The sequence below is a fragment of the Alexandromys fortis genome, unplaced genomic scaffold (assembly GCF_014885135.2).
Source record: "Alexandromys fortis isolate MF-2015 unplaced genomic scaffold, M_Fortis_MF-2015_v1.1 scaffold_12, whole genome shotgun sequence".
In the NCBI taxonomy this organism is placed as follows: Eukaryota; Metazoa; Chordata; class Mammalia; order Rodentia; family Cricetidae; genus Alexandromys; species Alexandromys fortis.
In genome coordinates, this window is record NW_026067937.1 from 3,251,062 (window position 1) to 3,264,320 (window position 13,259).

Sequence of the window (13,259 nt, forward strand, 5' to 3'; positions counted from 1 at the left end):
TGAGGAAACAGCAAATGCCAGGAGCCATAGTCTGGGTCCACAGAATGATGGAGCGTGACAGTAAGTAGCTGCTTAGGATAGACCCTACTGGAGCAGGGATTTGGAAATCAGGGAGAGAGACAAGCAGATGTGTTTTGAGAAAACAACTGCAGCAGAGGGAATCCCAGAGCAGAGAAACTCGGCAGAAAGGTCGGGCATGCTCCGGAGGTGGTACGGAAGCCATTGCAGCTGCAGCAGAGTAAGAGAGGCGAACATGAAGACAGACAGAGGGAAAAAAAAAGGCCAAGAAAGGGATGGGGAGTCAGTGGGATGTTCCAGTAGAGTGGGAGGAGGATATGGCTCAGGTGCCATGGCTGTGTATAGAGACCAAAAGAGAACTTTCTGGAGTTGGGTCTCTCTCTCTCTTGTCCTTCCTGAGGCTGCACTGAGTCCCCAGGATGGCAAAATTCTGGAATGCTCTCCTGATCCGTCCCAACATGAGTGATGGTATAACAAATGTATACACCACTTTTCTACTTGTTTGTTTGTTTGAACCCGGACCTCAGGGACAGAGCTAAGGTTACACATCAGACGTATGCCATCAACGTCTTCACCAGCTGAGCCTTCTTCCCAACTAGCTGAAAGTTTTAAAGGATCATTGTGATCGCTGGTTTGCGGATAGACTGCAGAGGCAAGGCTAACCAGAGAAGCACACAGCAGTGGCTCAAAGCAGAACATGAACCATGGGCATGTTTAAGAAAGAGTCGGTTTTTATTGGTTGTCCCAGAGCAGGGTTATTTGCTGAAGCTTATTAGTGAGGCTGAGAAAGAAACCCTGATGGCTCAGCTAACATTGCTGAAACTCTACTTCCACATCCGTAGATGTAATCAACATAAATGTAGCTTCATATGCAGTAATTGTAAAGACATGCATTTATCAATAAATATCAGAATAATTCCATTTATTATAAATACATCATAGAGACAGTGACCGAAATTTAAACTATATGAGTAAGCTGACTTCGATGGGAATCTGTGAGCCAGAACCAATCTTTGGTAAGCTTGCTTGGCATCCCTTATGATATCCCTTTATGGGCTCTGAGAGACCTTGTTTGGTGCCTTTATTGGCCTTTAACACTATAAGTCTGCTTAAGAGCTAGCTGTTGGAGAACAGCAGGTTTCCAACTCTACTCAACCACTGGGCAGACTACCCAGGAAGCCCTCCTTGAGGTGAGCAGAAGGCCAAGTGCCTGAGCTTCAAAATGCCTCAGGGCGCAATGCTGTCAAGAGGCAATAATAGAAAAATGACCCCACGGTGTGCTGCCGAAAGCCAGGGGCTGCAGAGCAACAGGATTGACACTGAGCGGTCTGTGCAGATAGCTAACACAGCCTCACGAAAATCACCTGCTCCATTTCAAGTGGATATAGTTTAAAATGTTGCAATAAACTTATGTGTTGTCTTGGCCTGGGGTCCTCTGGAATCAGACACACTGAAATGACATTTGCCTGCAGTAAGTTAACTGGGATACATTCAGGAGCAATGCTGGGAACCCCAGGACACAGAGTGGGGGAGAATTGTTTGCATTGTCACAGAGTACTCGTAGGAGATCTGTCTTATAAAGTGATTACTTTATAAGTATAAGAAAAGAATTTGTCTAAAAAATCTGAAACTATCTTAACTTCAGAGAACACACACCCTAAGAACAAATGTGGAAGAAAGGATGAAGTAAGAGCAGAGAACACCTCACAGCCTAGACTGAGCAAGAATGACAGGAGAGCCAAGGAAGGTGGGAGATGGTGATGTCTGCAGGATAGCCTCCATCAGCTCCACAACCGCCCTAGCAGGGCTGAGTCCCTTCCTGTGAGTGTCTACAGCTACATCTCATCAGGGCTCTTGCTCGCAATCCATTTCTGCACTTAACTATGGACAAAGCAAAATGTCCAAAATACAGTGAATCACCTAGAAAACAACAGGAGGGCGATTGGGTACTGTGTTGCCAGGAATGGGCTCTGTGATGAGACTGACCCGAGAGAAGAGAGAACAGGATTTACCCTCTGTTCACATTAATATAGTGGCCGAAATTGTATTTAGCTTGCATTAGAGGATCATGTATGTGGGCTGTATTAATAGGATTGCTGTACCCAAGGGTTTGGTATATCCAAGGGTTCGGTATATCCAAGGGTTTGGCAAATAAAGGCTCCATATATTCCTTTTACCCAAACACTAGAGAACTTTGACGAGCACAGTCACACAGTCCAAATTCTCCTTCACTGAGAGTAACGAACATTGCAGGGTTCAATATGAACTACATCAGATTTCCCACATTCTCATTCCTAGAAACCACAATTTTCAACTGGGGATAGAATAAAAAAAAATCATGTTTCCAGTTTTATTAAAAAATACAAACTGCCCGTGACGATAACGTTCCCCTAATGTGACTATCTGTTTCAATTAACCAAAACACACACAAGCACTATTTACAGCAAAACATTTTTATCTTGAGTAATTCATTTGGTTTTTTTTTTTTTTTAGATGACAAAACTGCAAGTAGACTCCTAATTATGTTTGAATACATCACCTCGTTTGCAGATACTGGACTATCTGTGTGTATGGATTACTCAGACAAAGAATTCTACTTGAAAACATCCACGATGAGTAGACTAACATAGATGTCAGTGGGCAGTGCTGGGGAGGGGAACATATGTGGGCAGGGAGTCTTAGCAACTTGAGCATATCAAACACTCTGTGAAAAAGCTAATTGAGAGGTAAAACCAAATTAACTGTTATGGAGAAGGACAATCTCCCCGAGAGAGCGCGCGCAGGCAGCAGTAAGGTTCAGTGGTTCATTTAGTGAGAGTCACTGCTGGGACCGTACGTCATACAGCCCTGGCCTGCGGACTTTCCCTGCTGACTGCCCACCTGGCAATTCTCTGGGCACCTTCTAGAATGTCAGCGCTGCACAGGAAAAGGCTGCCTCGTTACAACACACTCGGCATGGGATTCAATGCCAGCACCGATTGCTTTTTCCTGAGTTTGCTACCAAAGCTGTTTTTCTGTTCAGCATGCGGAGAAAGAGAAGATTGGATCTCCCGGAGCACAAAGATTTACATCTGGCTGCAGATGCCTGTCAGCAAAAGGGGCCCCAACCTGGGAAGAAGTGTGTGTGGTGGTGTGGGGTGTGTGTGTGTGTGTGTGTGTGTGTGTGTGTGCGCGCGCGCGCGCGGTGGAGGTGGGGCAACTCAGTGCCCATTGCAAGGTGCTACTAGTCAAGAAGTTGGAAGGCACACGTGACACCCTCTGGAGTCTCTGAGTGTCTCAGTTTCTTTACCTGGAAAATAGGTAACCCAACTAATCTAACAGTGCATAGTCTACGTGTGGGAACTGGTTATCTCTGTCACATTTTGTCCAACTTTTGAAGAAAAAATTTCAAAACCATAGTGATTAATATTCTATTGCTCACATTACAGTTTCTTTTCAAATGCAGGCAGGGCTGGCACACTTTACTACTCACTTTTAAGGTATATCTTAGTTCTTCCCCATTTCAAATAATTGTGAAATAGAGCTTCTCCTGGGTTATAACATGCATTGGGGGGATGGTCAAGTAGGTAACAGAGAAATCAAGGCTTTCCCAATGAAACAAGGGCACAACGTAAATATAAGAGGTCACAAAAAAATTTAAAAGAAACCCACAATTATTCTACCAACAATTGACTACACTGATCTAATTCTAGGCATTAAATTGATCTATGGAGACCTAAAAGCATAAATAAACTTATTAATGCAAATAAAGACTCAGAGAGCTTCAAACTTGCTTAAGTGGCTATAGATAAAGGATATATATCTTAAAAATACCTTTTAGACTGGTCTTAACAGTAGAACCTCTTAAGAAGACTTTATTTTCATGTCTCATGTCTCCTCTTTGGAATTACGTGGTATAACATAATACCAAGTTTAAAGAACAGGAAATACACATTGATTCCAATTGTGGGAAAGTCCTTGGGTTTTTTGTTGTTGTTGTTGTGTGTTTGTTTGTTTGTCTTTGCTTTTGTTTTTAAAATTTAAAACACAAGTTTGACAAATTTCAGGATATAAGTCCCATGGACTGTAATCCTGTTTTCCTATCCAGCTATTTATGCTGCTATACCCACAGTGTGTGCTCTTGCTTGTGTTGTTGGTGGTGGCATCCTGGTACCTTCTCTGGCTCCTGCATTTTACAGTCTTTTTATGCTGAGAATTCCTAGTGTCTTTGCCGTCAAACGTCGCACTTTCTGTGTCCTATGCTGTATCAAGCTCTTCAGGCAACAGGTGCGCTCTGTGCTCTCGCACTTTCTTATTCTCTTCTCACTCCATCCCCTTCTGCTACCAATACCCCTAGCCCCTGTGAGAACATCTGCTGTTGCCATGGCTCACTGACTTCTGCCTTCCTGGTCCTGTGCCTCTGCCTGCAACTCCTCCTCCTCCTCACCCCCACAGAGATGCTGTCAGCACTGTTAGCCTGGGAGAGAGGGATGGAAAGGATTGATGGGAAAGGGTATTAGCAAATCAGTAGGGGATGGTGGGAGGGAGAGCAAGTAGTAAGGTGGGTGATTGTGTCTGACGATTGATGAGCAAGAGCCAGTGATGTGTGAGTAGGAGGGAAAGGCATGAGGGACATGGAAGGTGGGTGCGGGATGTCTTTTCACTGGAGTTAGGGCTCTCACACACAATTGGTTACTGACGCTCTCTGGGTTGCCTTCCACAGGCTGCCAGTGGTGAAAGATACAGTTTCTGTGACACCTAAAGCTTGCAAGATTTGGTCATGGAACCAGGCCAGGCAACAATGGAAGCTCCCTTTAGAGTCAGGCCCAAAAGTGGGTGTTTCTTTACAATTATAAAGCAAACCACAAGGATCTTGTAGTGACTTTTAGACAGAAAGTTTTCTTTGTCCTTCTAAGACTAATACTGTGATTATTTGAAGGCAAAGCTAATATATCAGTTTTCTTAGCCTTATGCCAAATTTCCATCATTGTATCTTATCAGCTTGTTTATATTTTTAAAAATGAGCTAATTTAGTGGATAGAAAAGATGCTGAATTTTCTTTCCAGCGTTTTCTGACCTTTCCTGTGCCCAGAACACTTGAATGAGCCGTGTCAATAGCACAAGAGTACCTGAAAACTGAAAATCAATTTTGTTGTAGAGTTGTACAAAAAAAAACAAACAAACAGATAACAAAAACAAAAAAAGCTGAAGGAATTTCCCACAATGGGAATCAATATCTGCAGACTGTCCTTTAAGGACTTGACATTATACTATACCATGAAATTCCAAAAAAGAGGCATGTCTTTTTAAGAAGTCCTATTGTTAAGACCAGCCAAAAAGATCTTTTATAAGTATCAGTGAAGGAATGATGAGGATGAATAGTTCAGTAGAGACGAGAAAGCATCATCTATAGTAGAAAACTGCCCCAACTCTGAATGCCCTGCACCCAGTCCCTAGGGGGGACCCTCGGTGTTCTAGATTCAGATGACACATGTGACGGGTTGTTCAGTTTATTGCCTTTAATTTATTTTTTATTTTTGTACAGTTATAGTTATATATTGAGTGCATTTCCTATACCCATTGTCCCCACCCTTCCCTTTGTCCAACTCCCTCCCATTTAGCTGCTTTGTTTCTCAACTATCTAAATTTCTATTTTTTATATACACATGCATGATTGTACATGACTATGTAAGATCTAGGAATCACAAATGGGAGACAGCACATAATATTTGTCTTTCTGAGCCTAACTTCTTAGATTAATTTAGAGTTGTATCCATTTCCCTGCAAATGACACAATTTCATTCTTCTTTACGATGAGAGCAACACCACTGTATTCATAAACTGCATTTTCCTTATTGTTCCTCTGTTGACAGACACCTAGGTTGGTTCCATAATTTAGCTGCTATGGACAGTGCTGCAGCAAACCTCGAGGGGACTCTTTGATATGGAGTCTTTGGGGTAAATACCAAGGAGTGGGATACTTGGGGCAAGATGGAATCTTCATGTGGCTTCATTTCTATTTCCCTGATAGCTAGTAATGTGATTATTGTTTGTGTCTTTTGGTTGTTTATACTTCATCTTTTGAGAACTTTCTGCTCATTTAATTAGCCTATTGACTGGGTTGTTTGTGGGTGTCTTTCTTTTTTAGTGATTAGTTTTTCAGTTTATATGTTCCACATACTAACCCTCTGCTGGATGTATAGTAAACAAAGATTTTTCTGCTGCTTGTAATTTTGAAATATATTAGGATTTTGATGATTATAGTTTCTTTCTTTTTCTTGAGATTTCTTCGAGAGCTGGGTGTGGCAGTGCATACCTTTAATCCCAGGACTCAGGAGATAGAGGCAGGTTGATGTCTGTGAGTTTGAGGACAGTCAGGTCTACAAAGTGGTTGTTACACAGGGAAACCCTGTCTCAAAAAAAAAAAAAAAAAAAAAAAAAAAAAGCTTTGAGTATTCAGAGTCTTGTGAAATAATCACTTGTATGGTTGCTTTTTGGTTGCCTCAAAGAATGTCTTTGGAATTTTGATGGCAATTACACTGAATCTGTGGGTAATTTGGGGATAGTGTAGATATTTTAAAGAGATTTATTCTCCTAATAAATAGATTGTTTTCCCCATCCATATTTTCATCTTTAATTTCCTCATCAACATTTTATAAATTTCAGCATAGATAATTATTTCACTTCTTTGGTTAAATTTTCTAAGCAACTTTGCTTTTTATGATGCTGTTGCAAACAGATTGTTTTCTACTATACTTGTTGGCTCCTTCATTGTTAGTATAGAGAAATGCTTATATTTTTGTATCAAAAAACCTACTAGGGCTGGAGAGATGGCTCAGTGGTTAAGAGCACTGGCTGCTCTTCCAGAGGTTCTGAGTTCAATTCCCAGCAACCACATGGTGGCTCACAACCATCTGTAATGAGATCTGGCGCCCTCCTCTGGCGTGCGGGCATACATGGAGGCAGAATGTTGTATACATAAGAAATAAATAAATCTTAAAAAAAAAAACCTACTAAATTTATTGCTTAGTTCCAACAAATTTTTCCTAGATTCTTTAGGATTTTCCATCTTTTATGACAACATAATCTATAAATAGAGTCAAGTTTACTTTTTCCTTTCTAATTTTGTTGCATTTTTTTTTTTTTTTTTTTTATATAATTGCTATGACTAGTATTTCTAGTGCTGTGTCGAACAGAAGTGGTGAGAGTCAGTCTCGCTTTCCTGGTATCAGATCTTAGAGAACATATTTTGAAATCTACCCATTTGTTAGGTTAGTTGTGGAACTTTCATACATGGCTTTCAATTGTGTTTCCGCAAGCATCTATGTTTATTTTGTTGAGTGGTTTGAATCATAAGTGATATTGAATATGTCATCAAGATTTTCTGTATCTTTTGAGATATCAGGTGACTTTTATCTCTTATTCTATTAAAATATATTATGTACCTATGTTAATAGATTGATTTCATATGTTGCCCTCATTACATCTCAGGAATAAATATTATTTAGTTCTAATTTATGATCTTTTTGTGCCCTGTTGTGTTTTACTCGTTTATGATGCAGAATTTTACACGTTGTATTCATCAGATTACTGTCATGTACTGTTCTATAGCATCCTGCATTGTCTTTTCTGTGCTGCCTTCCTCCTGTCTTGATATCATAGTCAGGCTGATCTCCTGCATTGAAAAGTGCCCTCTCTTTTAGGTTTGGAACAGTTTTAGGAAGACTGGTGTTAATTAGTCTCTATCTACTCAGAGAAGTTCATCTGTGAAGATACTGCTTGTCTTTTCCTTGTTCAGAGGTCTATGGTTACTAATACCTGTTCCCTATTGGTTGCTTGTCTGCTCAGCTTTCGAGAGCTTCTGATTCAGTTTTAGTAGGTTGCATATTGATAGAATAGCAATTTCCTCTAAGTTATCCAATTTGCTGGCTCCTTGTTGTTTATAACAGGTCCTTATGACCCTTTTTGTTTCTGAGGCAACTGTGACTGGTGGCCATGGCATAACATTATTATCATGAGCTGCAGCAACTGCAGTTACCTGCACTGGGCCTGTTGAAGACTGGACCTCTCAACAGTCAGTCATGACTGGGGGAGGAGCTCATGAGGCTTTACTCTGCCCTGCTGAACTGTTAGCAACTTCAGGATGCTGGGGAAAGGGGAGTCATTATCTTTAGATGTGTACCTACTGGTGAGAGCTGTGAGTTAATCTTCCTGTACACCGTGAAGATGTGTTTTTGTCAAGGCATCTTCTGATTGGCTAATAAAGAGCTGAATGGATGATAGTTAGGCAGGAGGGGATAGGCAGGTTTCCTAGGGAGAAAGAGGAAGAGTAGAAAGAATCTAGGTGTGGGTATTATGCCAGCGAGACACAGAGCAAGTCAGGCACATCATGGTATAGAGGAGAGGTAGCAGAGCTATATAACAAAACATAGATTAATAAAAGCTGGTTAATTAAGTTATAAGAGCTATTTGGGGAAAAGCCTAAGCTAAAGGCCAGGCTTTCGTATTAATATTAAGACTCCATGTCATTATTGGGGAGGTGGCAGTCTCACAAAGGAAACTCTGACTACATTTGAGAATGTTTACTACTACGGGAGAGCCCAGCAGGTCCCATCGGACAGGTCTATATACCCACGGTCATGCAGAAGACCCCAGGGCCTAAATTTGGGTCACAAGACAAACTGAAAGACAGGAACATGAGAAAGATCTGTAGGGAAGAGTGGAAGTGATAAAGAGAAGAAGAAAAGAGAGCATGGGGTGAAAATCATCAGACTGCATTATATACATGCATGGAATTTTCAAAGAGAAATCGAACTAAATGAACACTGGCTAGGTCTGGGATGCAGCTCAGTGGGAGTGTACTTTTGGCACATGCACTTCATTCCTCAATACAGGAAAAACAAACAAGCAGAGATGATTCTATCCAGTCAAACTTGGAAACTACTACCCTAAAAGGTCAAAGAGTTGAGCTGATACTTGAAGCTCTTGGGATTTAGAAGAATAATGTGTGTCTTGAGAGGGACTCAGAGTTTCAAATGGGCAAACTGAATAGAGCAGAGGCAGAAGGATATGATGCCGAGTCTTCCTGGGGTGGGGGTTGGGAGTGGGGACATCAGGAGGGGAATGTATGACACAGGTGGGAGAGAATTCTGGATAGGTCATCTAACCGTTCTGGTGTGCTGGCTACAGGACTGTAACAGGACGTTACAGAAAGCCTGTAACGCACAGTGAAGGCATTGGGTGGTTTATTTAGCTGGTTTTAATAGCCTCGCGCAGGTTGTAGCTACCATATTAGACAGCACAGCAGGTACCTACAAATATTATACAATGTGCTTCCTTTGCTTATAAATTTCCTATTTGCTGGTGTGGGAAGAATTCTGAAGGATGCTGAAAGGAGGAGTCTGCAATTAAAATTTTACTGTCAAGCTAATATGTTAATAGGATAGAAATTCTTCAGAATCAACAATGAATTGATGGGGGAAACGTTCTTTTTCCCAGTCACACTACAGTCAAGGCAATAGCGGATTAAAAGGAATGGGCATGTTGTTAAGGTGACCAAACCCCTAGTCTGGTTTATCTCTTAATCAGTAGCAAGTATTTTTGCAGAACGGTCCAAAACCAAGCCAAAACCTGAAAAGAACAATATCACTCAACCGTGGGAACCCTTGTCTTTGATGCCTTAGATGTCGCTCCCTGAATCTTTTGCTAACTGGCACAGGCAATGCATTTAAGATTGAGCCACATTTCCGAAAAGGTCAATTTTTAATGGTAATATTCCCATTTAAAATAAATCCATGGGACTATCATCACACGCTCCCATACTCTTTAAAATGGTGTTCACGAAGAATAAAGTGCAAGATGAAGGCTGAGCCGAAGGCGGCTGTGAATATTATCATATCACCGTAAATAGGATGGAAAGGCAGTGGAGGCCTCCAAACAGTCCTCTAACACGGAAAGGACCACACTCTCAGCAACGCTGGTCCCGCTAAACAGAGGTCTTTGAGATGCGAACTACGAAGTTACAGAACTGCATTAACTTGACAGAGGCACCATGACTATGCTACTATTAATACACACATCTCTACATTCCCTCAGCTTTCGTCATTTCATCTGCTTTAGCCAACGCGGGTTATTCTTTTCCCACCTAACGCTGTAATAGCAGAGTAGCTCCGGACACTTAGCCATCTTGTCCTGACAAATAACCAATTCACCTTTCTCCCCTCAGTATATTCTTAAGTATTGATTTTGCCAAGTGAACGCAGACATGTGTCACACTCATCCAATACGCATCTGTCTTCCTGGAAATGTAGTTTGAACATCAATCAGTCACCCAGCCGTTTCACCTCCGAGTCTTATTGCCGCTGTCTGTCAACTATTACACCTTGGCCGTTTTCCAAATATGTTGTTTTTAGAAAACAAAATGGACACCGTCTTTTATTTCTTTGAGATGTATGCAAATGTTTGCTAACTGACGTTCATTAAATTTACTTTTCTGTATCGAATGCTAAGTTTTTTAAACCCCTGTTTCAAAGACACATAGTTATTCCCTTTCGAGACCCTATTTTCTGAGTAGTATTTTTTTCCCTTGCGAGTCAGACCTCCCCGTTGAGGAGGACTGGGAACCAATGTCACACAGGTCCGCAGCGGCACAGAATGCTTCTGTCCCTGCCTGGATCCAGTGAGGGTCAGAGTGACACCCACCTTGAGCTGCAGGCCTCCTGGGACCACGGTGTTTGCGGGAAGGCTCTTAAGGTGTTGGCAGACACAGGAGGAGAACTGCTCCTGCTCAGCCTGTAATTGGGGGCCAAGCTTAGCGAGATGGCCTCTGTTGCTTTTGATAGCTGTCTGCAACTCATCAATCAGCATGCTCACCTGAAAGGGTTAAATTGCAAGAGTTGTTAGCAAGAAGTAATTGTTGATGTCACACCTATTAGATTTTTTGAGTATCTAGCCTGATAGGAGAAAATGACTTCAATTCAAGAATTTAAGTATGGCTCTATCCTCTGGTAAAGAGAGCACGAGGGACAAACATCGCTATCTCCTTTATCCACTTTTTGTTTGTAGATAACAACTGTGTGTGTGTGTCCCTTTACTTTTGTATTAAGAAAGCCATTTAAAATTGCTGAATAAAAACCAATTTTATGCATAACGAAGAACATATAGATCTCAGAACTGGGTAAAATACTTAAACTGCTTAACAGGCCCAATATGGTGACACTTAAAAGAAAGAGATCGGCTGTGTGACATCAGCCTTGTCGACATAATGAATTCCAGGACATCAAGTGCTACATAAGAGCCCATTTCAACAAAGGAAAAAAAAAATACAAAGAAGAAAATAAACAAAATACTTAACAAAATAAAAGCTTTCTTGGCCTTTGAAGTTCATTGTTATGCAACCTGTTACCATATTTCAGTTTATTATAAGTGACTTTTTTAAACTATTTTACTTTACCATGTACTAAATTAAAATGTCAGTGGATATATTGAATTCATTAAGATTTTGTAGACCTTTAAAATATGTTTTCTGCCTAGACGGCATTCTAAATATACACAAAATAAAGCATAAAATTTTCCAAAAGTAAGAAAAGGCTAAAAAGACACTTATCTTTGATGTTTCTATTTCTAGACTCCTAGTCAGTGGAGTTAGGGAAGACATATGACCTTACTCATATATTATTAAAGAGATATGATGAGTACTCAGAAGTAACAAATTAACATCATAATCATATAGCTTGCTAATTAAAAATGACTACACTTCTTTGACTCCTCATTGGTTCTATCCTTTGGGAAAGTGTCCAGAACCAGTATAGCTAGATTATACGATAGTTCTATTTTTGGTTTCTTGAGAAGCCTCCATGATGTTTCCATAGTGGCTGGGCTAGGTTATCTACCCACTCATGATGAATAGGAATCCCCCTTTCTCCATCTCCTTACCAGTATCTGTCACTCTTATTTTCTTAATACAAACCCTTCTGACAGTGGTGGAATTTGCACCTCCACAGCTAAGAATGTTGAAAACTAGTTTAAAATATTTTTTAGCCACTTATGTTTCTTCTTTGGAAACTATCAATTCATTCAGCTTTCTATATATGGGAGGATATTTTATTTTGAGTTCTTTATATAGTCTAGATCTAGCCAAAGCTTTCTTCATTCTGCAGACTGTTTCTTGCTGACAGCTTCCTTTGTAGTGCAGAAGCTTTTACCATCATGCGATTCTATTTGTTAATTATTTGCTTTGTTTCCTGTGCTACTGGAGTCTTTTCCATAAAGATCTTGACTGTGCCTATACCTTCAAATATTTTCTTCTTTGTACACCGGTGTGGCAATTTGAATGTATTTGGCCGCATAAGCTCATGGGGAGTGGCACTATTAGGGGATATGGCTTTCTGTAGTAGGTGTGGCCTTTGTTGGAGGAAGTATGTCACTGTGAAGTGGGCTTTAAGGTTTCACAAATGCTCAAGCCACATCTAGTGTCTCAGCTCACTTCTTGTTGCCTTTGGATCAAGATGTAGAATTTTCAGCTCCTTCTCCAGCACCATGTCTGCTTAGAGGCCACCATACTCACAGTTACCAATGGAGTAAACCTCTAAAACTATATGCCACCACCCCAATTAAATGTTCTCCTTTTTAAGAGTTGCTGATGCCATGGTGTCTCTTCATAGAAATAGAAATCCTAACTAAGACCATGGATATATTGTTGTTTTTCCTGCTTTAACATTTTCTAGGACTATCGTTCTCATCTTTACCCTTGTGCGGTTGATAACAATTCTATTCACTGCATAATTCTATGTCTTGCCTAAATGTCTGCAAATAAAATGGACAATTCCTCTAAAGAGTATCCTATATACTTACACATTAACCTCTTAATATCTGAAAATACAGTATTTGATCCAGCCCTCATTCAAGAAGCTTCCAAGCTTCTTCTTTTTTTTTCTTTTTTTCCCCCACCGCTGCCTCCCCTTTCCCTCCCCCTCCCCCAATCAAGTCCCCCTCCCTCGTCAGCCCAAAGAGCAATCAGGGTTCCCTGCCCTGTGGGAAGTCCAAGGGCCACCCACCTCCATCCAGGTCTAGTAAGGTGAGCCTCCACGAAACTGCCTAGGCTCCCACGAAACCAATAGGTACAGTAGGATCAAAAACCCATTGCCATTGTTCTTGAGGTCTCAGTAGTCCTCATTGTCCACTATGTTCAGCGAGACCGGTTTTAACCCGGGCTTTTTCAGACCCAGGCCAGTTGGCCTTGGTGAGTTCCCGATAGAACATCC